The 27,610-nt window shown below is 41.2% G+C and overlaps 1 protein-coding gene across 1 annotated transcript in view; it reads right to left on the reverse strand.

The window, feature by feature from the left end:
- The window catches only part of efna3a (ephrin-A3a), an 82,825-nt gene that overhangs the window by 53,705 nt on the left and 1,510 nt on the right, over window positions 1–27,610 (reverse strand). The gene's annotated exons all lie outside the window — the stretch shown is intronic.

Genomic DNA, 27,610 nt, shown 5'->3' on the forward strand with positions numbered 1-27,610 from the left:
GCAGAGAGAAATGTGTGACTAGGCTTCAGTGCTGAAAGCAGCAAAAATGAGGAAAAAAAAAAGACAGTGCACACATAATGGGGGCAGATGGACATTGAGTCATATGCAATACTGCAATCTGTTCCACTTGGTAGCGGTCCGCGCAGCAGTCACTCTCTACAGACAAAGCTGCTAAGTACATTATTGCGTTGTAGTGACTTCCTGCTAACAAGGAGCAGACTTGGGGCGTTTGAAGGTTCAGAAACTGCAATAAGCTGGGCAGAGTTGGGTACTTTATTAGAGTGGCTGCTTCACACTACTGACTTTTCCCATGTGATGATTCACTGTGTGTGTCCGTCTAGGCAGTAGCTTAAGTGCAGACCATATTTGGTGATGGGTCTCCTCTCGATTCCTCATGCTTGCAACACTTACTGTCTGTTCAACTTTATTTGTCCACCAAAGGGCAAAATGTGTGTAGAGCACACATGTGCTGTTTACACGCCGTATATGAAAACCCTCTGAAAAGCCAAGAGGCTTTAAACAGGCCAAGCCAAGGCTGTCCCCAGTGTTTGTACCAAGCTAAAGACATAGTATGGAGAGTTGACACCATGGAGAACAGGGTTTCTACCAAGAAAGCTATTAGGCCCAGTGGCAGCGATCAACTGCTTGGGTGTGTAATGCTGTACTTGGTTAGCTGAGCCTTAAGCAGGGAGTGTAATTCCACACTTCCAGTATGACGATAATAATAATACATTCTATTTAAAGGCACCTTTTAAAACCCTCGAGGTCACCTTAAAGCAAATTTAAAACATATGCACAGTTAAATGAGAATAAAGACCAAGGTCTTATTGAGACTTCTGCAGGGAATCTTTCCAGAGTCCATCATGTAACCTTAACCTATGCAAGTGGCCAACCTCAGCATTTTCCAGCATTCATGCTTATGTGAGGTGACTTTTTTTCCCTCTTGAGTCCCTACACTCTAATTAATGAACATGAACTGATGGATACCAGCTGAACAGACAAAACCATTTTAACTTATAATCTCTGCCTAGTTTTATTTTACTTTGCTTTTTACTTTAAACTTTACAGTTCTACAAATGAGTATTAATAAAGGTAAAATGGCCAATAGGAACAGCAGGTTAGGGAGTTTTAGAAAAAGAAGAAACACCTTAAAAATACATGTTAAACAAATCCTTGAAGTTTAGGACCTGAAGGGGGTCGACTTAGACCTGGTGGGCTGTGGAGTGCAAACCCCTTCTGTTACACCTCAACACTAAATTAGCTGTGTAACCCTTCCACACTAGGGGAAGACTACTGCTTCTTTTAAAAAACAACACAATATTAAAGGCAGGTCTGCGCCAGGATGTCAAAACTGACCAGATGAAAATCAGATGACATCTATCTAACCCGACCATCCTTCCTGGCACTGAACACTGAAACTGGATGTAAATTATGTGCCTCCAATATAAACTTCCAGGGATAGTGCACAGTTTTCTAATCTCCTCAATGTCAACACAAAACCCTTAGACACTTGCACACTGAAAAATTAACTAAATCCCTGAACCATAAATCATAATTTACACCAACAAACAGAGGCAGAGAATACAGATGTTGTGTTTGAACATCTTCATTTGCCGAGATATATAATTTTGCTGTGTCTGTGATGGTGAGTAATGGATCAATTAAGTCATTGTATAGAGAGTAGACACACATGCATCGGTTAAATATATTCTGTTTCGCTTGAGCAGGCTTTCGGGAAATGCAGATGATGCAGCATGTCTGTCTGACAGGCTGTGTACCGTACGCAGCTTGTATTCGTGTGTGGTACAGATTGGCCTATAAGCTGTCAACTTGTGGCAGAGCACCGTGTGAGGCCAACAACATGTTCTGTTGCTTTTTCCCCAGCCACCTTCAACTTCCTGAGGCACAGAACATTTTTGAAGGCAGGGCTGAAAGAGGGCAGAGAAATGCAATTACTGGTAAATAGAGACTCCCTGCTACTGCAAATTTATCCAGGGTCCAGAAATTATTCCTCACAAGGCAGCTAGAGGTGTGTGTATGTGTTTCTGCGTGTGTGTGTATGTCTCGCATGGTGTGAATCATTGTGGCGGTGCCATTAAAGCTTATCAGACTCCAGTGGAGCTGCCAAGCTGTGGTCGGCTCTCTCCTCAGCCCCTCCAGGGTGTCTCTGAGTGGCTGTGGCTGCCGGTTGTTGCCCACTCATGCACTCCCGCTGACCCTCGCTCGCTCTTGGGCAGAAAGGCAGAAAACGCTTTGGCAGCTAGACTCTAGGAGCCTTTAAAGACAAGTCAGTCTAATTCAATTCTTCCAATTTAAAGCTAATAACCAGTGGATATGGCGTTGGGTGGGTGGTGGTGGTGGTGGGGGGGGGGGGGTGCTGACGGTAGATTTTGTGCCACGTTCTCATGCCACCTCCTTTAACCTTGTGTCTACATTTATAAGCTACTTTCCTACAGCATCTCTTACGCTGCAGGTTTCATCCAGCCCAAATCTCTCTTCTAGGTCAAACTTTCTTCCTAGCACTCATGAGATTTAGTGTGGCAACTGTGACAACATTCCTCATCTCAGGAAATGTACACTACAGACCATATTGTGCTCTGTGGCAGTTCATTCAGCGGCAGAACAATAGTCTGGGTATAAAACAGCAAAGAGGCACACAAGCTGTCAGCAGATTCAATGGTTATCAATAAATTTGCTGTTCTGAATTGAGTTCTGAAGCACAGTTGAGGTTTCTCTTCAGATGATTATTAATCAGCTGTCACTTGCTCTGGCTAGTGATTGATTAAACGGCCTCTTTTTCCCCCCGCATGCATCGACTTAAATCTGTATAACCGACAAAAACGGGGAGACCAAACAGATTTATTGGAAGCTAGAAATAAACCTTTAACCCAGTCCTATAAATTGTATCAAATGCACACCAACTACATCATCATGTTGTATTAAAAAAAGGATGAATAGCTCTAACATTCAGTTTGCCTACTTTCATCCGGAAAGACTGCGTTCTCTGTATCCCCCTCTCACAATCTCAGATTCACCTTGTCCACTAAGTACAATAAACAGCTTCTAATTTGTCTCAGTGCCACTGGTGCAGAAACATATCAGCAGCCCTCATTACTAAGCAGTACCTTCTGTCACAGATGGTAAAAAAGCCGCAGATCCTGTGAAATAGTGAGGAAGGATGATGAGGCACGCAACATGACTAAGCAATCATATTACTTTTAGTATTCACTTCAATGCTCTGCATAAAAATCCATTACAAATTTATTCCAGACCAAAGGTTGTTGCTAAATTGAACAGCGACTAGGATGTAAACTCAAAAATCTTTATCATTTCATCCACATATTCTTTTAACTTCTGCAAGGATTCCTGCATGGTTTCAATCATATAAAAATTTTATAAATGTGATATAAGGCCAAGCAGCAAATCAAAGCATTTTATATTCAAATTTTACCTGTGACATTTTTTGTTTACATAAATGGATTTCAGAGCATCATCTGACAGGACAACAAATGTCAACGAGACGGGCAGTTTTGTTTTTTTCTGCATTTACGGTCATGAGTGCTTACCAAGAGTATTAGAAGCAATTAAACTAGAGAACTGGCCAATTTTCTCTATTCTTGGTCCAGACCAGTGACCACCCAGTCGACCGATTACAAACCAGTCCATTTTATCCGTGTGCCGCAATCACACGGTAGTGCAGGCAGAAAGCCATGCTCCTTTCATCACACCCACCACCTGCTAACACGTCATGAAGCTATACTAATACTAAAGCTATCCAGTGACAACCACAAATCAGCAGCCTCGGTATTAGCAAAAGATATCGTGATATATCATGGATACAAGTGAAAACCAGAAAGGGATGGTTGTCCTGTCATTTGGTGAAGTTACAGACATACTGCAAAATGATGGAAGTACATGATATAAATCTTTTGCACATGCTAAAGGTGTACAGAAATTAATTTTCACTTAATTATTTACACGTCTTTTCAGAAGCACAGCAATGGAAAAGCTTGATAATTGATTTTATTATAAAAATAATATTATGCATTGAAAAAAAATAGATTCTTGTTTGAATAAACTACAAAAATCGTGCAAGAAAATTGCAGTCGGTGCATCTGTAAACAAAACCTAAACTAAAATTGGGTGTAAAAAACTGATATAATATTCTGTACTTAAAAGTATAACTAAAAACGGAGAAACATCTTCATTTTGATCAGGCTATTAGAGTACACTACTTTTGTATATTTTGTGGGTAAACTGTGATGATCACTGTAGGATTTGCCAATACAGAGTCTTGCATTTGTTCTATATAATGTATTGTTCTGAACTTCTTAAAATTTCTCCCCTAACACTCTGCATAATAATAATAAATAAGTAAAACTAAGACTAAAACCAGGAAATCCTGAGTAAGCTAACCCACTTCTGAACTTCTGAAAAACACAACATCAATTATGAAACAAAGATATAAACTAATGAAAACTATATGGCTGTAATTACTCTGGTGAGCAGGACGCGTGAATGCCAGACCTGCTAATAAAACCAGAAATCTGCCAAGCATTCTTTGAGTGCTGTAAAATGATTTTGTTCAGGTGCAAAACAATCCTCTCCCATCTGCTCCTAAGTTTCACATTGATTTTTTTCAGTACAAACAATAAACAAGGGCATGCAACTTGCAAGTCAATTTCTTTGAATAGATGTTGTGAATATTGTTCTTTTATTGAGATAAAGTATTGCCAAAATAACTCAATCTCGTGTTAGCAGCACTTACGTAGTCATAGTCAATACAGGGAGATTGCTGTACACAATATAAAAGAGGCAATATCAGGGGATTTATTTATTGTTTTTATGAGCCGGCATCTAGTTCTCTTAGAACAACAGTGAGCAGGATTTTTTTTTAATTTGGGGTTTTTGCATGACCCTGAATTCGGTAGACTAAGCCATATTTTAAGTTCATTTAATTGTTTTAGCAAACAGAAAAATTCCTTTTCTCCGTATTTGTAAGTTTCATTGTCAAAGTTCTCTTTTTCACCCCCCTCAAGTCACTGGCTCCTTGCCGGTTAGGTGCTGTACCATTTCCTAAGAGTATAACCTATTTTAAAGTCTTTGTAGTGACACAAAGCCAGATTCCCTCTTTCATTAGCAAACCTGGCATCCAAGCACTCAGCCACCATCACTCTCTGACTGTAGAGTCAAAAATGATGTCTCCCTTGGCTCATCGCGCAGAGACATCAGATGTCTGCCAAAATTTTGCATGTATACAAGATGTGCTCCATGCATTATTAATTTGTGAACAGCACTGTGTGGATGCTGTTGTGCTTTTCTCTTTGTGCAAAATTTAATCACTTTTACACATTCGCAGATAGCGGTGTACATTCAGCAGCTGCAACACCTTCGTGGATTTTGTTTCTTGATCAGTTTTGCAAACATTTCTGCATCACATTCAAAGCAAAAGTATTCTAAAGAACAAGTCTTGAACTAGTCAAAGGAGCTTGCAAAGAAAAGCGTCTGGACTTCTTTAAGTTGCTTGAAGACGTTTCACCTCTCATCCGAGAAGCTTCTTCAGTTCTAAGGTCAAAGCACCATTAAAACTAAAGAAACTCAAGAACAAAAGAACTCAGGCCTTTTATGTTATACTCCTCTAAGCAAAGACCAGTAAATACTTCCAAAAGAGTGCTTTGATCATTTCTATTTTATGCTATTTTCATAAGTTGGTACCTTTTCTTAAATTTGACTCAGGAAGCAGGAGGCATGAAGAGGGTATCACTTAGATCAGGAAATCGATCAATACATTTGACTCTGATTCATTAATCTTTTTTGCATGGAGGCTCTCATTCATTATTTTGAGTGTCACTAGCCTTTTGTCTGTCTATACATCTGTCCATCTGAAGCCACAACAGGTATTCAATCATTATAATCAATAGGTTGAAAGGCTGAATTGGTACAGTGTGAGTGCAATATTAAGATAAACACAAGGCCCTTTTGAGAAGCATATGCGTAAGTGCTAATTTTTCATATTACCTTGACTGTCAGCATCAGCCCATACATGCCACACGTCACTGATGGGGTCATGCATTTTTCATAAGGTTGTACATGTATTTTAATGAGCAGGGCTGATGAGGTGTGCTACATCGGCATGGTGGACGGCCTTCGCTACTCCTTCTCATTCACCATGCTGCTCACAACCTGTCAGTCAGACACTCCAAGGCCTCCTCACGTCTGTCTCTAGTAGTATTCTCGAATATCAATCACAACGAAATCTTTGCATATTTTCGCGAGTTAATTAAGAGGAGATTGCAATGTGACGCAGACGATCAATCTGCAAATCAGCGGACCAGATTAAACCCAAATTCCGACTCGGTTTCGCAGATGGCAAACTAAACAGCCTAAACTGACAGAGATGTGTTTGGATGGCAAATCGGATACCCCCCCTGCCGGGTGGAGGAGCCCATGTCAGTGCCTGTGTGTAATTTGGAATTAATGGGACGGTAAAACTTTTAATTCAAAATCCCAGCCTTGGGGACAAACACATTTGCATACAAATGAACACAATTTCCTGTTTGTTCGGTATGCAAATACAAAAAGAAGGAACTTACAGACGGGCTGCCAGAGTTGAACAAGCACCACGACTCGCGCCCGAGTGCCGAATGCGCAGGCACCCAACCGCGCACTTCAAACACAGCAGTGTTTGAAATATCAGACTAGAAACAGGGGTGAGCTGAGACCAACTGAAAGGACCGCACAGTCTTATGGGGCTCGGGGTAACCTTTCTGTCCTCATCTCATTTACACATGGAAATAACAGTTGAGGTGAGGCTTTCCCCAAACACAGGAGGCAATTAAAGACTACTGATCTGAGGTAGAAGAAGAGTGAAAGATAGCCATCCCAGGGGCAGGATGTGACTGAAATGCACACAATAGAAGTTGGAATCACTTCACAAAGTAATTAACAAATTGCACCTCTTTGGACCATTTAGTAGGAAACACTAAACACACTCCAAAAGTAATTTTTGTATTAATTTCAGATTTCTCTATTCAATACATAGATAAGCTTTTCTGAACAATGTAAAATGTTAAAACCATCTCTTTCTGTGTTATTTTTTAATAAAGGCTGGGGAGCACTTTGAATGTCAATGACACTCAGGATATGATCTGACAGCCCATAATTCACAACTGCAAAGTTTAAAGGAACAGAAAATGAGTTTCTTGTTCGCTTTAAAATAACAGATTGATTTGTGTTGGGCTGCAGTCTCCAGATCAAGTGGTCGATGGTTTGGGTTGATACCCTCTCATCAGCACAAATTCTTATTGGTCTGACAATCACCAGTGTTACTTTCATGGTCAGAAAGGCAGTACATCAATAGTCTTCCAGGGAGAATCCAGTAATTTTGGCAGCAGAAGAACAGAGTACCTGTGAACTTCCAACGTGCCCAACCTCAGGCAAACTGCTGGGTCTGACATATATAATGTTTACTGAATGATTACTTGCTCCAAACTAATTGATATTTCAAAGGAAGTCGTGGGTGTAGCTGCGTTATATTATAAAGGACGGCCACAGAGTCATTGGGAAACTTTGGAAAGACCAGTTGCACATCACAGCCCAACAATCAACGTGACATATTATCCAAAATTGGTAAGCTAACTTGTTTGCATTAATATATTCAAGCAACTTTTCCTGTTCGAGGCTTTGACTGAGAGCTATGGCTTCTCAATTGTGATTTATGTATATAAAAGTTTAATCTGTAGACAGCTCTGGGTTCAACCACCTGGCTGTGATCTTCCTGTGGGGAGTTTTTATCTTTTCCCTGTTCTCTCCAGGGATTCCAGCTACTTCCCACATTTCAAAGACATGCTATGCATGCTAGCCCTGAGATTGAGCTGACCGGTCCAAGGTTTACCTGACCTCTTGCCCTATGACAGAAAGGATAGGCTCCAGCTAACCTGTATTGGATAAGTGGAAGAAAATTGACAGATCATTGGATGGATGGATAGATCAGTAGTGAGATTACAGTTCTTCTGGCTGCTACAGAGGATCATCTGCCTCCATCTTACACGATACCTAGCATCCTCCTCTGTTACACCAACCTCCTCATTTATTACCTCCATGAATCTATTTGTCCTGCTGCATGGCAGCTCCATGTTCAACATGTTTTACCCAATATATCCACCATCCCTCCTCCCACATCAAACAACAGATTCCACAGCGTCAGCTTCTGCCAGTACCAGAAGCTACACCCAAACCTGGATGTAAAAGCTTCTTTCTCATCAAAATGGAAACATTTTAGATTATTAGAGTAACTTCTCGTGCTGCTGGTATTACAAGCTAATGTGCATACTGTTTTGAGTTTGCTGAAGAAAAAATATGATATCAGTGGACCAAGATTTCTTTTTTTTGGTAGAAACTAGACTTGCTGGCATACTAGATGAGGAACAAACCCCCAGCTTGTTAAGATTCGCCAGCCAGAGCAATGTGCCTGCCAGGTTGGATTTGATTCAGACACTAAACAGTGCACTTAATGACATGGTGTGTTATGTTTGCATTGTGTGGGATGTGGCTAACTGAGACAGGCATTACTTATTTACAGTTACACATTTGAATGACAGCCAGAGTCGTTATTTTTCACAGAAATATCTAGTCACAGACTGCCAGTCTCTCTCTCTCGCTGGCTCTCATGCATAACACCATATACTAAATAGCAGGATTTGTAATTAAGTCTCAGGTCATAACTAAAACGACCCCCAGACACTGGGCTATGTTAAAAAGCAACCCGATTCCCAATGACTTCTCATTAGTAAGCTCTGCAGCAGCTCCCGATGTACAATCCTCCCTTGGAACTCTGAAGGTGACACAGCAGTTACAGTGGACTTTGATGGGGCACCGGGGAGCTGTATTTCATATCACAGGACTGCTTCCTCTGCAGAGTAAAAGGTTTCAACAATCAGCAGCTGCAGCCATTTGCGAAGAAGGAGGTAAAATCTTCCCTCTCTGGCAGGAAAGGAGGGGCGGGGGGGTTTATGCTTTCCTTTCCATTCATGTGGCCACTGGTACACGAGAAAGTAAATGAAATGTTAACCCCCAGCAAAATGTCTAGCCTGCCACACATAACTCCTTAAATCTCTTAATTTTTGTGACTGCCTGCATTAAGGCCTCATCTTATAGCTCTTCCTGCTGTCTCAGCATCTCACAACACTAACATTGTGTTAGGAAGCATTATAACAAGGGCTTGTGGACACTGTAGAGAATTAAGAAACAGCTTCAGCGTTCTATCAGGTTAATAAAAAATGACAACCGAGCCTATCTGCAGATATCTGAATGAGCCCAGTTGACAGGTCAGATAGGATTAAGGTGCTTCCTCACCCACCAAGCCAATCTTCTGGCCTGGGGATGGAAACCAGCGCCCACGCTGCTGGGCTTCCAGTTACCAACGGCCTGATCACATTGAGTATTCACTCGCCGACTGCGGGGCTGATTAAATCTGTATTTAATTGGATCAGATCTAGTCGTGATGAAGCGCTCCCCCCGGCGTTTAACCCACGGTCCTCTGTCAAGTGAGAAGGGAAAAAAATACTGTGGGGGAATTAGGAGCGGGAAATGAATACCAATGATAGGCTGTGCTAATAGCACAGGAGGAGTGGACCACACCTGCAGGGCTTTACAGAGAAGAATCAGAGTTACCGGATTTTCTGTCTGTGTGAATGTGTGTGTCCAAGTGTGTGTGTAGCTCTTTTCTTCCTTGAATAGTTAGACATTGAGTTATTTCGGTGGAAACAAAGACTTTTTTTTTGTGGGGGGGGGTGTCTTTGATGAGCTGTTTTATAAAAGCACCACATCACTAATAACTAAACAACATTCAAAAAATCTCCTCCAATCAAAACTTTAATCAATTTGTCATGATTGCTCTGCATGTATTTGAATTAAAAGATGTGCAGAACAAATGCAAATTTGCATAATTTCTCAATACTCAATACAATTTTACAATTATCGCCTTGTTAAGAATTCCCAGTCAAGCTGAACAGTACTGTCTGCAATGGCATGTTGGCGTGTATGGTAGATGTAAAGTGCCGGCAAGTGGATTTACAGCGTATCTTGGTTTAAACCGTGAGGCTTATGGAAGATTTGGCATTTGGGTTTATGTGGTAAAGAGGGAGATGAGGTGTCTGCACAGAGACTGATGCCACATCTAAGATAAACTACTCAGTGGCAGGAGAAGCATCTCAGAGAATGACAATATACAGTGTAATTCCCCCTTACAGGTCACACCTATAGTATGTGTAGTACTACAGATGGATGACTCTTTTTTTTTTCTCTTTGTTATCCAGACTTGTTTACATGGACAACATTTATTGTAGCAGCCTGAAGTCATAAGAGAGCAGGGTTACACATACTGTAAAACCAGCCCTGTACAGCTGGCTATTAAACTACGGCACGTCAGTAATTAAAAGTTTATTGCCTTGCTCAAGGGCACCTTGGCGGTAAATGTTAAAAAAAGGCTGAAGTTTTCTGCTTTCGGAGGCTTATAGCTGGATATTACAACAGAATAGTGCAGCTGGACTATTCCATAAAATTCTACTCAAAGACAATTTCTTTCACTTCCAGTGGCAACATCTGAAATTTGTTTTCACCTCTTCAATACAATCAGAAGTAAGACCATGAAAAGAAAGACTGTGGTTATAGTAAGCCATAGTTAAGGTACAGCTGAGGCTAGAATACTAAAATACAAAAAGGGAGATATTAATTATGTATGGTAAAATCTCTAATGTGCTGCATGAAAGATAGATGTATCGTTATGGCCATCCACCTCCACATAAACAACATGCTTGTTCAGTATAATAGCGCCGGAGTGTTGTTAAATATGGATGCTGTTAGATTTGTATTGTTGATTGTCATTTATGCTTAGAAATATTTACTTATATATGCTTAGAGTTTTGTAATTAGTTGTAGATTGGTAGAGGTTTTGATCCTTGATAGTCTGCAAACTTTGTGTGTATTAGACAGCACTTTGGGAGCATGAGAGGTCATACCGTGTCTTATTGTTTTATGGTAGGATTAACGTAGCTACGTCTGTTCTAGTCTAAGTGCTCTTTGTTTAGATGAACTGCAGGACTTCCTCACCGTGTTATCTAGGATGAACCATCTAGGGTGAGGGGGAGGCTACCCTCTTCCTGACCAAGGATGTTTGACCCTTTGATCAGCAGTCCACACACACACACACACACACACACACACACACACACACACACACACACACACACACACACACACACACAGGCAAGGTACTCTTTGTGTATGTAGACGTCATATGTTAATGAACTTATGCATATTCATGTAACCTCAATAAAAGGACAGTGATACGGGAGAACGGACGAGAGCTACTGGGGTCAAGCGAAGGAACGGCGCTCTGTCCGGTCTCTCCCGTGCACGAGTAACATGAAGAACTTTGCCTATTTGTGTCTTGCTTAGCAGTGTAATTATATTGTCTTAACGTTCCAGCGAATAGGTTCAAGCTACAAACCTATCAGATGCAATCCCTAAAGGTACGCTTTTCATATTTTAAGTAGTAAGCTTCGGTGTTATTTATAAATGTTTATGATTAAATTCTTGAATAACTTAGTGGCAAAACAAATCAAGTGAAATTCTTTGGAACATTTGATTATTTGTTGCAGCATAACAGAAATTTCTCATTTTTGTTTTGCACATACAACGGCAATTTGAATAACTATTGGTTTTAAATGTGATCAAAAAAGATTATGTTTCCTTCTCAGTTGAAAAATGTCACATGCCAAAACATGCCAACATTATGTCATTGTCGTTAGTCATCTTATACAGAAAAGTACATCTAAGTGTCAAGCTCCTGTGAGCCAACATTTCATAAATTTCACTGACTGGTACATGCCCATGCTACAGTATTGTTGTGTCTGTTTATGCAGTTGGCAGAGTGGCATACTTAATCACACTGAGAGTGGATGCTGGTTGTTTTTGTATTTGTTGTTTAAAATTTTCATTTTAGCTGGCTTTTAGACGTTTAAAATGAAACATTTGTGGGTATAAATGAGTTGTTATTGCTACGTTAAAACAACCGGATTCTTTCATAAGGTGTCATAGATGCACAAGCGCAAAAACAGGCCATGCTAGCCTTTTGGTAAGCAAAACAATGTTGTCATAATATCATTTAGATATTATTGTCATTAAATAAAAGTTACATGATGCAAAAATGCTAAAAACGAATTCTTTTAGGATGTTGCTAGGTGGTTGCTAGGCAATAAAATGCCTCATTATATCTGTTATAGATAAGAACCTTCAGTGGCTTAAGTGGCCAAGTCTGGCAGCTCAACTCTTGGTGGGCCTACGAGGAGTTTGTGGACAAAGTAACAAACGAACACACTGACGGAGACTTTGTGTTTTATGGTGTGATGTAGGTAGTCTGCTAAACCACAGACAGCAATAGAAAGAGGCACGTTTCCTGCATTAAAATCTATGAGAAAATTCTGTAACAACAAAAATTATAATAGAACTACAAATTCAAACTTTAAAAATAAGTCAGCAAGTGCTATTTTATTAGATTTGACTTTTAATTTTGTATAAATAAATTTTATGGCCCTGTGAAAAATAAAATAAAAGATCATTTCAATAATGGTTCAAAATGACTGACCAAATAAATGCCCAGCTGGCTTCAAGATCACGGCCAAGTGATGAGTCCTGAAAAGACATAGGCTAAACTTAAAAAGCCTTATTAGCTGAAACTCAACAAGGAATTTTGGTATTTGCCCAGTTGTTGGCTCCTTCAGTGGTGCCTGTTGTTCAGTCAGCTTATAGATGTAAGTTGTGAGTATTGTTAAAAAATATTCATAAAAATTAGGGGAAACAAAAACAGAAGCCTGCTCAGATAAATATTTTGCAGGGGCAACACCAGCTTATGTGAGTGGAAGAGGAGAAAGAAGTTGTATTAAGGGGAAGACAGCAGAAAACAGAAGCATGCAGAAGAGTGTCGAGGATGGTTTGGGCACACAGGAGTTCTTCACAGTTGGGCTTACATTGCCAACAGAGCGATACGTAGGTGTGAGGAGGTTGAGCATCTGTGGCAAAACTTACTGACAGGGTGTCCAGTGATTCCCAGCAGTATTGTGTTATTGCATTACGTTACTGCACACAGTATCTCCTAGTAGTGGTTTGCCACAGCCTATTTATAGTGCACTTTGGTTTGGCCAAAAGTGAAGAAAAATTAAATTAAAAGATTAAAAACTGAGAAAGCAATTCCCATCTATACAGGCACTCCAGAAAGAAAATGCTGTAAACAAAGGATGCTTTCAGAAATATAAATGATTATTTATTGGCCCCAAATGTATTCTGCAGCAGGACAACGACCCCAAAAATACAGCAAAAGTCATTAAGAACTTTCTTTAGTAAAAAACAACAAGAAGTTGTTGTTGTTGTTGAAGTTGAATTTTTCTTTTGTTCATTCTCTGCATTTTGTTGATTGATGAAAATAAATGATTGACACTTACATTTTTGAAAGCATGCTTTGTTTCAGGAATTTTCTCTCACCTGTAAATCCTCCAATTCCTAAACCTCTCCCAGCTTCACATCACACTTGGCACACGCCCCCAGGAATTCAACCATAGAAGAAGTCCTAAAGGGCATGAAATTATTTGGCAGTTCCTGGGACTAAACCAGAGGAAGGCCAAGTGAAGTCAAATACTCATCTTAAAACTCCAATATTTTTGGTCAGACTTGGTTTGGGAACTCAGGTGGCTTTGCCAGCAATACATTAGAAGCACAGCTTCAACAAACAGGTTTCAACTGTTAATCATCTCAGACATCCAACCTTCCCATGAGGGAAATTATAATTATCTTTTTCGAGCATTACGTGCGTCACATTATTTTTACAAAGCAGAATGCAGAACATTGTGCTCCGGAAATCGGGGCAGTTAATTTTGACACACAATAGCAGTCAGTTACAATAGAAATTCAATATCAGTAAAAACATCAGAAGATGTTGGTGGCACCGACGTATTCATGGACACAAAAACTTCATTTTGACAGTTTTGGATGAGTTACAGCCTTTTGTAGGTTAACTATAGTGCTTTGCTGAACACATGAACAGTTTTGGGAAATGCTTTTTCTGTTGCTGAGAATTCTTTTTAAAGTGTTATGAGATATGTGCCAAAACAATTAGGGAAAAAAAACTTTCAAGCTTTATAACGTTTTCTCTCTTGCCTATTTTAACTCAACAACAACAACAAAAAAGGAATCACTGGTGCTTTTTAATGGGGATAAAAATCCAGAAAAAAGCTACAGTTCTAAGTTTTGTTCAAAACAAGTTTAAAATTGAAGTAGTAAGGCAATGTTACAGTATTGCTTAATTTCTGATATTCAGAAAAAAGCCTCCTGACCAGAAACTACTTGAAAAACAGAAGATGCCTGGTAGCTTATTAAACATCTTGGTCACAGATAATCCTATTGTAATGCAAATTTGCCTATTTAAGTTCCAAACATTGGTGCAAAATTTCTATCTTGTTACAGACAGATGCGCTAACCTGACTCAGTCAATGCCATTACACTATCATGAGTTGCTTATTTAAATGCAATCCGAGAGCCTGTTTACTTTAAGTGACCTCCCTGGGTCTCGGTCGACAGCGAGTGGAGGTTAGTGATTAAAGGTGTCGTTCCACCCGCTGACCTCGGAGGTCAAAGGAATTCTGGGTGAATTACTTCGCAAAAGGCCAGACCTGTATCGAACGCAAGGTTGATTGAAAAATGGATATTTGCATACAAGCACAGGCTGGCAGAGCAGAAAACCCTGGCGCTCTGCTCGGGTTGAGGTGACAGCGGTGGAAACAAGTCCTCATTAAGGAGAAAAGCATCATTTTCTAAAGCTCCGAGCGCTCTCTCCCTGTCTCTAAATATACAATAGGGCTGACACTAGTTAAAAAATAAAAAAATGAAACCTAAATAACTAAAGAAACCTGTGCTGCATGTTTAAAATTAACTCAGCTCCACTCATAAATAATACATATGATGATAGATTGCTGATGAACTGTCTAATGAAGAGGAGGTGTGTGTTGTGAGGGGGTGCGGGTACTGGTTTTCGCTGACGCACAACAGTTTTGGGGTTTTTTTAGACTTAAAAACTGAGACCGCACACACACACATACCACGATGCAAGAATGCTAATGTCGCTGGCATTTCTGAAACTGCCGTTATCTTTCTAGCACTGCACATTAGATAGAGATATCGTTTCCTCCACACTCGTTTCCCTCCCTCCGCACGGCGTGCGCTGGAGGTTCGAATCAAAACTTAATGGAACCTCTAATTTGAGCAAAAGTTCATTCCCGTTAAGAAAATTAAAGCCTGCTAATTAGGGATTACAGGCTGTTTTATGATTGCAAATGCCAAGTCTGAGGCTGTCACAGATTTTAGGAAATCTTGAAGACGAGTAAAACTTTCTTTCAGCAGACAATTTGTGTTGACAGAAAGGAGAACTTGAGAGTTTGATGTTTCAATTTGCATTACTCTGGATTAAATTAAAAAGCAAAACAAAAGAGATATCAGACAGAGACGTGAATTTGATTATCTACAGTTTCTCCCTTTTTTCTAATTACAACCGCAATGTTTTTAAAGGCAGCAAGCTTTTCCAAGGAATAAACCTCCTGGTATTAAACCAATTTCCACAAGGGGAATCCATCTCCTGCAGTTGCTGTGCGTCACTTGCTTTCCCCATCTTCTACACAAAGACCTCAGGCTATATATGTTATTCTCTTCACTACATCATTTAACTCCTAACAATGTGCTCCACTGTTATTCTCGCTGCCACCGTAGCCTACGCCTATACTCACTCTATTTCTCATCTGCTATACGAGGACTACCATATACATTTCCTGCGTCTCTCCCTTCTTTGGCTCCTACCTTCCTGACAGGCCTGTTCATGGCCCTGTCACTGACTGTCACCTGTGACACAGGCTTCCACAAAAGACAGTGTGTTTCTTCCTTGCATCATGTGGTAAATGAGTGTCACTTCTCTCTCCCTCTTCCTTTTCTCACACTTCCCTTCCCTCTCACGCATGTGCGCGCACACACAATGCGCACACCCTCTATTCTCCTTCCTGCTGTAGATCCCAGAGCTGACAGGTGCTTGGAGGGATTTCACAGTCCTGACACGACAGCAACTGAAAAATTGGTGGCTGTGTTTGAGGCATGTGAATAATACTTAAAGAGAGAGGTACAGAGTGAATTACCTGGCTAGCTAGCTAGCTAGATTGATAGATATGCAGACACAATGGCACAATGTCACAACTTTCCAAGGACTGATGTCCCAACAAATGCACTCCAAGGTCAGATTGTGCAATATTCCAAGACGCTGCCAAAAAAAAAAAAAAACCACTCTACAGGCTTCAGTTGGCATGTTAAAAGTTAAAGCTCATGACTGTCCAATTAAAAACAAACCTGGCTTATTTGGAAGAGCATCCAAAGTCCAACTCCTGGAAAATTGTCCTTTGGACAGACTGACAGGCAGACCAAAGCAGAGATGTCTGGCCATAATACACAACACTACATTGCAGCATGTCAGGACAAATACCTTATATGAAATGTCAAGTACAGTGGCGGAGAGGTAATGATTTAGGCTTGTTTTTCAGCACATGACCAGGGCAATTGCAAGTGCAGCAGCAACTCTACAACAGAATGACTGAAAAAGAAAAGAATCAACATGCCACAATAGCCCAGAGGAAGCTGAGACCTCAACCTGATTGAAATGCTGTGCATAAACAAATGCCTATTTTTATTATTTGTTTTTAATTTTAAACCATCTGACAGAACAATGCCACCAGTGACTGGTTTACTGGAGGACTATTCCCCCAGCTCAGGTGTCTTACTACAGCCCTCAACATCAATTACCTGCTTCCCCAGTGAGCTTCTCGTACCACCATTGGACAGACTCCATATCCGTATCTTGGAGCACTGCTGCTACTCTTTATACTGCTCTGGAGATCCAATCTAAGCAGGAGGGCCAGTCTAGCTAGAACCTGTATTACAAACTTTCCACGACACCAAGCTGACAAATGATGCAGAGAAGAACAAGGACTACTTTTTATAACTGCAGTTCAAGACAGAGTTCATCTGCAGGATGAGAGACTCACTAAAGAAGCATCTGATTATATTTATTATTTATTTATTACTGCAAAGTTCTAGGCAAATAAAATATTTGTAGAGAAGAAACTCTATTATTTATTGAGTCATTTAAGAAAGCCAATGTACTGGGAAAGTAGCCACATGCACACCCATGCATGCTAAACCAGATGAGTGCACATACACTAGCATCACACACTGAATTTGCGGGAAATACTGTGGACCATTCAAAGGCCAGTTTTCCGCATCAGATCAGTGGTATCAGTGTCTATAAATTCATAGTGCTGCATTTTCATAAAAGAAGAATTCCAAACTGTTAACCTACAAAGATAAAAATCATCATCGAGAATCGGCTCGAAAAAGAACCACTGATAATGGACTTGGCTAATCACTGCTAGCACAATATATCATGATATATTTGTCCAATTTCCCAACCCTTGTGGACAAGCAGTGGAAATTATCTGAGTGGGCCATTACTATTTCCTGATTCATAGCCACCAGGATCTGTGCCATGCAAACACTACTCCAACCGGTACAATATTGTGTGTGGGTTCAGAATAGCCACTGTGACAGTTGCCTGTTCTGCTATTTTTCCTGATTTTTCAGCAGTGCCTCCAAGCTGCTTGTTCTGATACAGTACACATCAGCACCACAGAAAAGGTTGAGGTCTTTAAAGATACTCCAATTCCTGACACACCATTAATATTCTCCATGCAGACTCTTCCTCTCCCCTACATACAAATATCCCCTTTCCCCCCCTCCTCCTCCTCGTCCTAGCCTATCCCCCACCTCCACTCCACTGTCAGCCTTTACATCTTAGAAGTGCTTTATATCCCCCTCTCACAAGTTCCTTTTTTCCCCTCATTTTCCTCCCCCATACTCACTTTCTTCCTCTTCCTTTTGGTTATTTTTTGTCAGAACTTTTTCTACGTTTTCCTCCTGGGAAGTGGCACAGAATCCCTTTAAGCGCTGCAAAAGCAAATCTATTTATCATAACCATCTATCTCTCACAGTACATATACTTTATCCTATACTGAAAGACACACGGGCACAAAGAATGCAGTGAGAAGGAAAACCACAGCCTCCCTTGTGTTCTCACACTGTACTAAGACGTCTATGAGCGAGATGATTTCTAAATAATGAGACGACCTATGTGATTCACTCTTTCAACTGCAATAGAGCGATAAATTAAAGGGAGGTAAATGGGCGGTAGTGCCCACTTTCCCTCCCACGCACAGCAATGCGGTTGAGCGAGGCAGTCTTCTGGGACTTCCCATTGACTCCACACAAGGTGAGAACGGAGCAGGAACAGAAGGCTGAGCAAAAACACTTCAAACAACACGGCAGGAAGACGGAGAGCGCTGCTGCTCTGCGAGGCAAACGCAGGCGTGAGGGAGACACTGACCAAAAGAGACGGAGAGGGCCAAGACGAGGAGACAGAATCATTACTGTGCTTTCAAAGACAATCAATCAAACAAGGATGTACGCGCACACATACAAGAACCCAGACAGACATTGAGACATGAAAACACCTTAAATGCCACCTAATAGCAGCCAGACAAACACAGAGTGAGAGAGCACAGCAGGACATTGATATTCTATACACCCACACACAGCATGGTGAAGCGCTGGGCTCGTCTCTGTGTGATTCCCAGTTTTACACACCATGCTAGTCTAGACACAGTGCTATGCTGCATTACACCGGTTGTTACCATGAGAAAACATTGCATATACAACACTCACGGTAAGTAAGAAATGTAGCTTTAACACTATGGTCATCGGGGCAGCACTCACAGATGTCTGCTGTACATAGCCCCAAGCTGCTGAAAAGCAGCTGAACCAACCAAATAACAAACAAAGCACTGCAGCAGATTGGTACATAGCCAGGGGAGATTTGCACAGTTTAATCAGGAGGCATGGCGAACAGGTAGATTACAGACTCTTATATTTCAAGAACCTGGTCATTAATACTACGGCTCTCAAAAATTTGCGATAACAAGCAGGGCGCCACCCCTTCTTATTCCTCTACAAATCATCCTCCGAGCTTTAACAAATGCAAATAACAGACTGCGATGTAGAGCTATTTCCCTCATCAACATTTCAAACTGATCAGGAGAGAGCAAAGGACTGAAACATCCCCACCTTCGCCACCACCAACCTTCCCACCCTCGGTGACGGAGGACGCCGGCAGTGTGTTGAGTCATGTCTTGTCCAAGTGCAGGGGAAAAAAAACGCAGGTGTGTGAGTACAGAGTCATAATTATGCATGTGCCGTCGCTCATGCATTAACCATGACTGGATTTACACATCAAGGCGGCAAATGAATTCAGAGTAGGTATTTTTTTTATGCAGACCAACACGAGACCTGATTAAATGATGAGGTTGAAGATATGGAAACATGGGTGCAAAGAAAGGAGCAGAGTACCACTGAGCTGTCTGCTGATCTGCTGACTGTACCTCCTGTTATATTACATAAAAGTCTGAACCATTAAAAAAAGTATTTTTGCCCATTTGTCTCTAATAAATAATTGCACAAGTATTTTATTGTGGCATAGCTAAGTCTGAGGAGCAGGAGATTATTTTCACCCTGTTTTTCATCCATATGAGTGTGAGATTAAACAAGCCTCATTTCAGTCAGACAGCTGAAGTTTCACATGATTCATTGCAGCAGCAGAATACAGTTTGGATTGTAGGCTCCAAACTCAATTTGCTCTTTATTTGTCAGTTGGGTAAGTACTTGGTTTTCAGTTTTAGCATTCAGGGTTTGGGGTTTGCTTCTTATTATGTGGAAACAAACACCATCTGAACTTGGCCTGACATCTCACAGCATCAGATTTTTTTCTTTCAATAAAGCACCTACTAAAAGATCTATGAGCAGTCCTCTTTATTGAAGTGAAGTCTTGCTACCCTGCAAGAACTCCCTCTTTAGAAAGTGACACACTTCTCGCAATCCGTATTGTACAGAACACACATGCACATCTTTCAGGCTTTCACGCTCTCGCCTGTCATTCACATTGAAGGAGATGACTTACGTTGTCAAACTGAATTGCGGAGCCGATACCATGCTTTGTTTGTGCTGCTTGGAGTTGCGAAAAGTTCAACTTTTCAAGTGCCAGCCAATCAGATCATGTTTATTTAAATCAAGAATTTTGTAGTGATCATCAAAGTAAGTCACAGGTTGCCAGCTAAGCTCATGCCAACAACTAGTCAAAGCTCAGACTACTTGCCTTGTGACTGGCAACCACAACAGCAAGCCACACATATGGCATACCCAGCAATTAAATGTACGGCAACATGAGAACGCTGCTTGACGTATTTTGTCTCTTCTAATTTTCTCAATTTTCTTTGTCAAAATCATACCACAGCCATAATGTTTAATCCATGTATGTGGTCATGCGTGAGCCTCATTATGATTTAGTAACACTAAAGTAGGATGGCAACATCTTTGCCACAAGGAAAAATAGGTTACTGCTTTAGTTTATTATGCTTTTGGAGACAAACTCCAAGTAGTTGCAACAACCAGAGTTTGAAACTCTGAGTGACCATGATCAATCACAAGGAGAAGGGACAGGTTGCCAATCCCATCGTGGTGCATCTATGTCACTATTTGTGGAGGAATTCCTGTTTCAAATCTATCAGATTCTGACTCTGGAATACTAAGTAGTTAATGTGAATTTCTATACACGATGACAGTAAAAGATTTAGAATAGGAAATAAATTGTAAATGGACTGGTTCTTGTACAGTGCTTTTCTATTCTGCTTGAGCACTCAAAGCTTTGTACTTCAAGCTTCAATCACCCATTTATACAAAAGATTTTATACAAGCACTATTTTCTATGGCTAAGTGTTTTCTATCTAACATTGATACACATTCATGGTCCAGTGAATGTATCGGGAGAAACTTGGGGTTCAGTGTCACGGACATGCAGACTGGAGAGGCCAGGTATTGAATAACCAACCTTTTGATTGGTAGATGACCTGCTCCACCTCTTAAGCCACAACCACACCAAACACTGCAACAGATTTGCAATTTTTGCAGATTTACCAAAGTTAATTGACAAATTATCACAATTAACACATTAATAGCCAACTTGACCCCACTGAATCACAAACAGACTCTGTTTTATTGCCATTTTAATGTTGTCTTGATGCAAAGTCACTTTTGAAGACAGCAGCTCATTGTCACCAGTCATAGACCCTGTCATAATCCCTGTCTTCAAGGCAAACATTTCAATGAAAAAACTAATTGCACATAGTTGCAGTAATTATGGTTGTGCTAAAGTGTCCAATCAATGTCTTCTGTAGTGTGACTGTAGCATTAAACAGACAACTGAACTGTTAGGAAGTATTCAGTGTTCATGAGGAGAATGAGCCATGCCATTTGTGTACAAAGCAGCGCAGCTCAAGTTGATTGCCTGAACTGGCTGGCAGGCTTCACTTCATTTCTTCAGTTTAATTGAAAAAGTAATCACCTGTGTGTCTAATATAATATATCTAATATTAACTGTTATTTCATTTGATTTCATTTATTTTCTTATGTAACTTTGAACTCATGTAGCACTCAAAAACATTCAGCTTTCACAGTATTGTTTATTGGTCCCCCTCAACACAACAGAAACACAACAAGAAGGACTAATGCGTCTATTCGACCTCTTTCCCAGCAATCCGATGTGGACACTGCATACTGACTTGCGTGTACAGTACTATATTTTTCAAAAGCTGGATGTTCCCTGAAAAAAAGGGTTTTATTTAATACCGCCAACGTAATTACCTCAACAAGCACAGCATTTCAATATCTCCGCAGTTTAAATTTGCGCAGCACAGCTCTCCAGGTTCCTGACAACAATCTAACCTTTACTTCTGCCAGTAGGCAGCTTCCCCTCCGATTCACTTGCGCCACACTTTCAAGTTTTAATGACTTTGCTATCATATTTGTAATAGAGCAGTTTCGCTTGAAAATGTACTGATTTAAATGTTCCCTCTAACAACATAAGAGGGATACATTAAGCGGCGGCGGCTGCCGCTGAGAGGTCAAATTACTTTTTGTCATTCTGGATGCACAGAGCACTAGAGAGAGATTTCAATTTTCTTCAAATATTCTTATTACAGAGACGACGGCTGCCAAAGGGTCTTAGACCTTCATATAATTACATCTTCAATAGGAAAAATCTCAATTATAAGAGAATATCTAATTATTACGCTGCCCATATCCGAAATTGCCCTCACATAAAAAGGAATACTGGAGCCGTATCATCCACTAAGCTGTGAGGACAGTTTCCACTTCTCGTAACACGGCTGTTGTTAAGCACCCAAGAGCATTAGAGGGAAGACCTGTCACGGCTCAAGACCTGAAGGGAATGAACAGAGAACAAGATATGACAGAGCACAAACCTGTGTCCTCGCTCGCTGCCTTTTTTATGAAAGGACACTGATAACTCTGAGGGCGCCAGTTGGTGCAAAATACCGCCTCAATTGCCATACCTCAGAAGAGGCCTTCTGCTTCAATAAAAAAACAAATTATTTTGACCAACTGCTGTGGCTGCCATATTGTTTTCCTGGCCATGTAGCTTAACAAGGCCCATTTCCCAAATAATCAAACTCCAGCCAGTGACCATCCACCTATCAACAGCTTTGATCTTTTTCCTACATGGCAGCCATTTTCATCATAGCAGCAATGTAATTTCCCAGTGGGTAACGGGCACTGCGGTGCAGACTCCCAGTGTAATGTACTGTGGAGTTGCCATTCTGAAGTTGGAAAGCCCTCTTTGTAGAAAGCATTTGCATTCAAATCATTGAGTCTGAAATTGGTTCTACCTGTCTGGGATCAGGACTATCTCCTGTGGGTTCCCACTGCCAGTTAAGTGCAGTTTTTATAAGCTTGGAGTGCAGGAATGCTAATGGCCTTTGATGACATATGAAGAGCCTAACTATGTTTTTCCCTTGGACTCCTCCACGGAAAAAAGCACTCCAGGTCACCTGAGGTAGCTCTTAGATGAGTCCCAAGGTAGCTTCCCATCAGAGCTCATGAACGGGTTATAATGGCCCACCACACCTGCAGATTCCTTATTAAAATGAAGCTCAGCAGGCTTGGAGTGCTTTGGACCTTTAGGAGGATCAGAATAGATATAAAAAAGCCGAAACACCAAGACGGGAGACTTTATTGTAACAGAACAATAGCTGATGTTTTCAGACTTTTCCCTTGGTTCAAATCTGTTGAATTGCATGTTGGCTTTAATCAAACTGCTTGGTAGAGTGTGATTTATGCCCAACAACAGCAGTGGCCAAAAATGAACACTGTGCCATTTTATTTTTGTTTTTGCAATTACGTCCCTTAAATATATTAAATTTCACTCTTTGTGTTAAGAATTCTAAATCACATGTTTCATATCTGGAAGAAAAGAAAAAGATGAGAGTAGATATTATAAAATATGCGCATAAGGAGAACGTTGTGATAAAGGTTTTTCATTTTTATCTTGTGAAAGAATTGCACAGGTGCATACTTTCCTAAAGCTTTTCATTTTATTTTCACATTTCAGAGGAATAAGTTGCATTTACTTTGAGTCTTGGATTTATTCAAAACACATAGGCTACTTTTCTTTCATCCGTGCCTGCACTCGTGTTTTTCTAACCTTTGCTTTCTCTGGAGCTCCTGCTGAAGCTATACCAAGGCCTTGTTTCACACAAACATAGTTAAGGCCTCTAAGGAGCATGAACCCCGGAGCAGTGACTGACAAGCCCATAATAATCAATTCTCAGGCATGCTGTTCCAAGGCAATACTTGATCTGAGCTTCCCGAGCTTAGCGCCGAATGCTTCACGGCGTTTTACGGACACCACAAAATCAAATTAAAAATGCATTTGGAAATTGATCACCTGATGCACCCGGATTGATTGCTGCTCCAAAAGCAACCAGTTCGTATTTTTGTTTGGCCAGGTTCCATTCACCTTCCCATACCATATAAATGTATTGATCTGCACACCCACTCTTGGATCTATAAGAGCCATTAAATATCCTTTCAGTGTTTCTCCATCCACTTATGTGACTCATACCACATTGCAACAAGCTAAAAATGGTCAGAACACAGCTTTGCAGACCAGTAACCTTTAACCACTTTCCACCACTTCACTTCCAATGAGCGCTGGGCGATGATACTAAGTTAGTCGTCCATTTAAAAGCAGTGCTCATCAAACGAATCTTCTAAATGTCTAAAACAAACTAAATGGAAAGCATTCATATCTCAACAAACAACCTGAATAGTTGGAGAGGGGAATATTCCATTTTAGATATGGAGGAACATGATTAATTCAAAAACTCAAAAGGTCAAATTGCACTTTTCAATCAGTGTTATTCACACACATTCCCTCTCATTTAACATAACTGCAACCAAGGAGAAAAAAAGCCCACTATCTACTGCTGTTTGAGGCGCTTGTGTGGTACAATGAATGCAAAAGAACAAATTGAACGCCGGTGAATAAGATGCATTTGTATGCAAAATTACCAAGACAGCCAAGAGACAGAGCTGCAGGCGGACGAACGTGCATGTAATCAGGTAGCAAATCTGCTTGTCTCCCGTAAGCTCCGTATGCGTCGCCGTGTTTCTCTGGGCCGAGGGGCAGGTGAGTGGCAGCAGCTATTGTCTCGGAGCACTGGTCCACATGAATGACCCAGCCTGTGTCCACATTAGCACGGATCAACTCCTGTGGGTATCTTCTCCCCAGAAAACAGCAGCTACAGCACATTCAGCCAAATAACCGAACTTCCATATCCGGCAAAGCCTGCGCTCTTTTTCACCCTTCCTGACTTTTGACCGACTTAATTAATCTTTCCACTGCTTTATTCTAGTGAAAAACATCTCTGCTTTCCACCTTTCCAACATCTTCACCTTCCATTCCTTTCTATTACAATCTCTCAGTTAGAGCCAGCTCTTCCTTACAGTACTATTCTTCACACTTTGTAGCCTTTGCTTTTTCTCCATCTACCTTCTGAAATGTCCTTATCCATTACCTGACATTTCTTTTTCCCATCCTTCTCTCTCTCATTTCTTCATTTCTCAGTAATGATTGCCTTTACTGCAACTTAATATCTACAAAGTGTTTCCTACAGGGCACCAGGTTCTCCTCTGTCCCATAGGGGACCGCCTCCAACTCTAGCTGGGTCTACACACCCACAAAAACCGACCTGGTGGTTAATGAGCCTGTTGAGAAAGACGGCACCTTGACTCAACATTGATCACCGGGCCGCTGTTCCTCGAACTCTCTGGGAAGCTATTTGTCAAGGTGATAATTTATTTTGTAGCACCAGATATACTGTGTGGGGAATTGGGTTGTTTTCTTTTGTGTGTGTGTGTTCCAGGGGCTTGACAGACACCATTTCAGGGCCAAATCAGTCCATAATGTGTAGCATAAAACACGCTGAGCTGTAAATCACTAAGTATCGGCCACAAACAGCGAAAGAAAGCTTTCATCTGGCTGAGCAGGCAAGGGAATGGCGATTTAGCAAAGAGACGTGTGGCACATTTTCAAACGCAATTCTCTGGTATTCCTTCACACACCCATGCAAAGACTTTTTTGCTCTGGTGTTCTGCTAAGTTAAAAGCATTAGCAGACGAACTATGTGACTTAGTGAGGGAGTGGGAGATTGAATGAAAGCTGCGCTGCTGTTTTCATCACACCCACATCACACCGGGCAATTATGGAGATGCGTCCTGTGAAACCAGCGAGGCCAGACACCTGATGGGAGGAGGTGGCAGGAGTATGGGACGCTGCTTGCGGGTAGGCGAGGCTACCGCAGTGCACCGCTGCTCCGGCATGCTCTCAAGATGTTCCACATCTCCCCCCTCTAATTGGCAGATGGCCTCAGATGCGAGATGATTTAATGGCCTGCGTGTGTGTTTTTTCTTGCCTCAGTCAGCCATTAGCAGGGACATCTGTAACGAGTTGGCCAGGCACACTGCTGAGAGTGGAAGCTGAGGCCAACACTTTCTAATGGGGGGTAGTGCGGTCGTGACGGGCTTGGGCGGTAATCAAAGCACTCCGAGGTATTTCTTGGGGTTATGATGATCGGGATATCTCGTTTCAAATTGTGCGAGGCATGACAAAAAGCAATAATAAATCATCTGATGTTGTTTACCTCAGAAAAGCTGAAAAGAATCAAACAGAGCAGTATTACTGAGGAATCCACTGTGTGACAATCCACTTTTGACTTTCAGTATACCAGAGCAAGACATTTCTAGCTGAGCGTTATCATAAAAAGCCATTTTCATGGCTTTGGCACAAACAGCTTGGCTTCCAAGTGATCCCATTTCTTGCAGCTGTGCCGTAACCATCTGTGCTGAATGCTGCGCTCAAGGGTGAAACATTAAGGCCTGAACCAGAGTTTTGGCCCTAAAGGCCTCTGGTTTCTTTCTCTCTCCTGCTGCCTTCATTTCTTACTGCTCCCTCCTGAGCTTGCCTCTATAACGAAAGCTGGATGAGAGACAGAGCTGCGTTACTGAACAAGCAAGGCCTTTAGCTGGTTTCTGTGCATGTAGGAGAAATGGCTCCAAGCCTTGGGCCTTTTAAGGCTTGATGGCCATCAGTATTCTTGCCATAGCCTCTGAGGATTTGTCTGCTACCTGCAAACTGGGTCAGTTTTTGCATTATTTTAGAGATTTGTATCTCACTGTGGAGAAAGAAGGTTTTGCACACGCATGCATGTAGACCCACACCTGCACGTTGTCTTTCTCTCTCTGCTTCCTTCCCTCTATGCCTCTCTCTCACACACAAACACACACACTGCATTTTGAATTCATCAATATGTGCACATATTTGTCATTTTAACACATAAATGTCAATTTAAAGCCACCGAATGTGCTAACGCTGTAATGAATAACTACACCGAGCAAACATACCCACGCTGTGAAAATCATTTTAGATGGAGCACACGCCAGACAACTAATTAAAATTGATAGATAGACTACTGTTGATTATGGCACTCAAAAACCCGTGCACTTTTTCAGCACTAAAACGCAACTAAGTCTCAGTTAATACACCCCCTCTCTATTCATGTCACACTGACGGGATTAACTGTAGTCATAAATCTGAAACAGTTGTGAATGTGACTCTGCCATTCTCACATTAATGTTAATGAGGAAGTGACACTGCTGCGACATCACCTTTACTGTTTCCATCAGGTTTCCGAACTGTTATTATAATGACTATTTTTAAATTCACCCCACTTTTCTAATTCCAATCGTTTACTGTATGTGTGCCCCCAGCAGAGAGCCCGGAAGGCGAGTGAGGGACCAGCAGCAGCAGATGTGGGGGCGGAAATGAGATGCAGAAAGAGGGGAAAAGAAAGGTGGGGGGTGGAATTGAGGGGGACAGACGGGCTGGTGATACACAGTAGAAAAATAAGAGAAGGAAGAAAAAAGCAAAGTATGTGATAGAGAGAGGCGATAGGAGAGACCCGCGTCTGAGGTGAATACAAATGGACAGAGGAGGAACACAGATAGA

This window comes from Aulonocara sp. 'chitande type north' Nkhata Bay, linkage group LG22 (assembly GCF_057382095.1).
Source record: "Aulonocara sp. 'chitande type north' Nkhata Bay isolate Kocher_YH1m ecotype deep benthic linkage group LG22, A_spYH_male_GT1.1, whole genome shotgun sequence".
Lineage (NCBI taxonomy): Eukaryota > Metazoa > Chordata > Actinopteri > Cichliformes > Cichlidae > Aulonocara > Aulonocara sp. 'chitande type north' Nkhata Bay.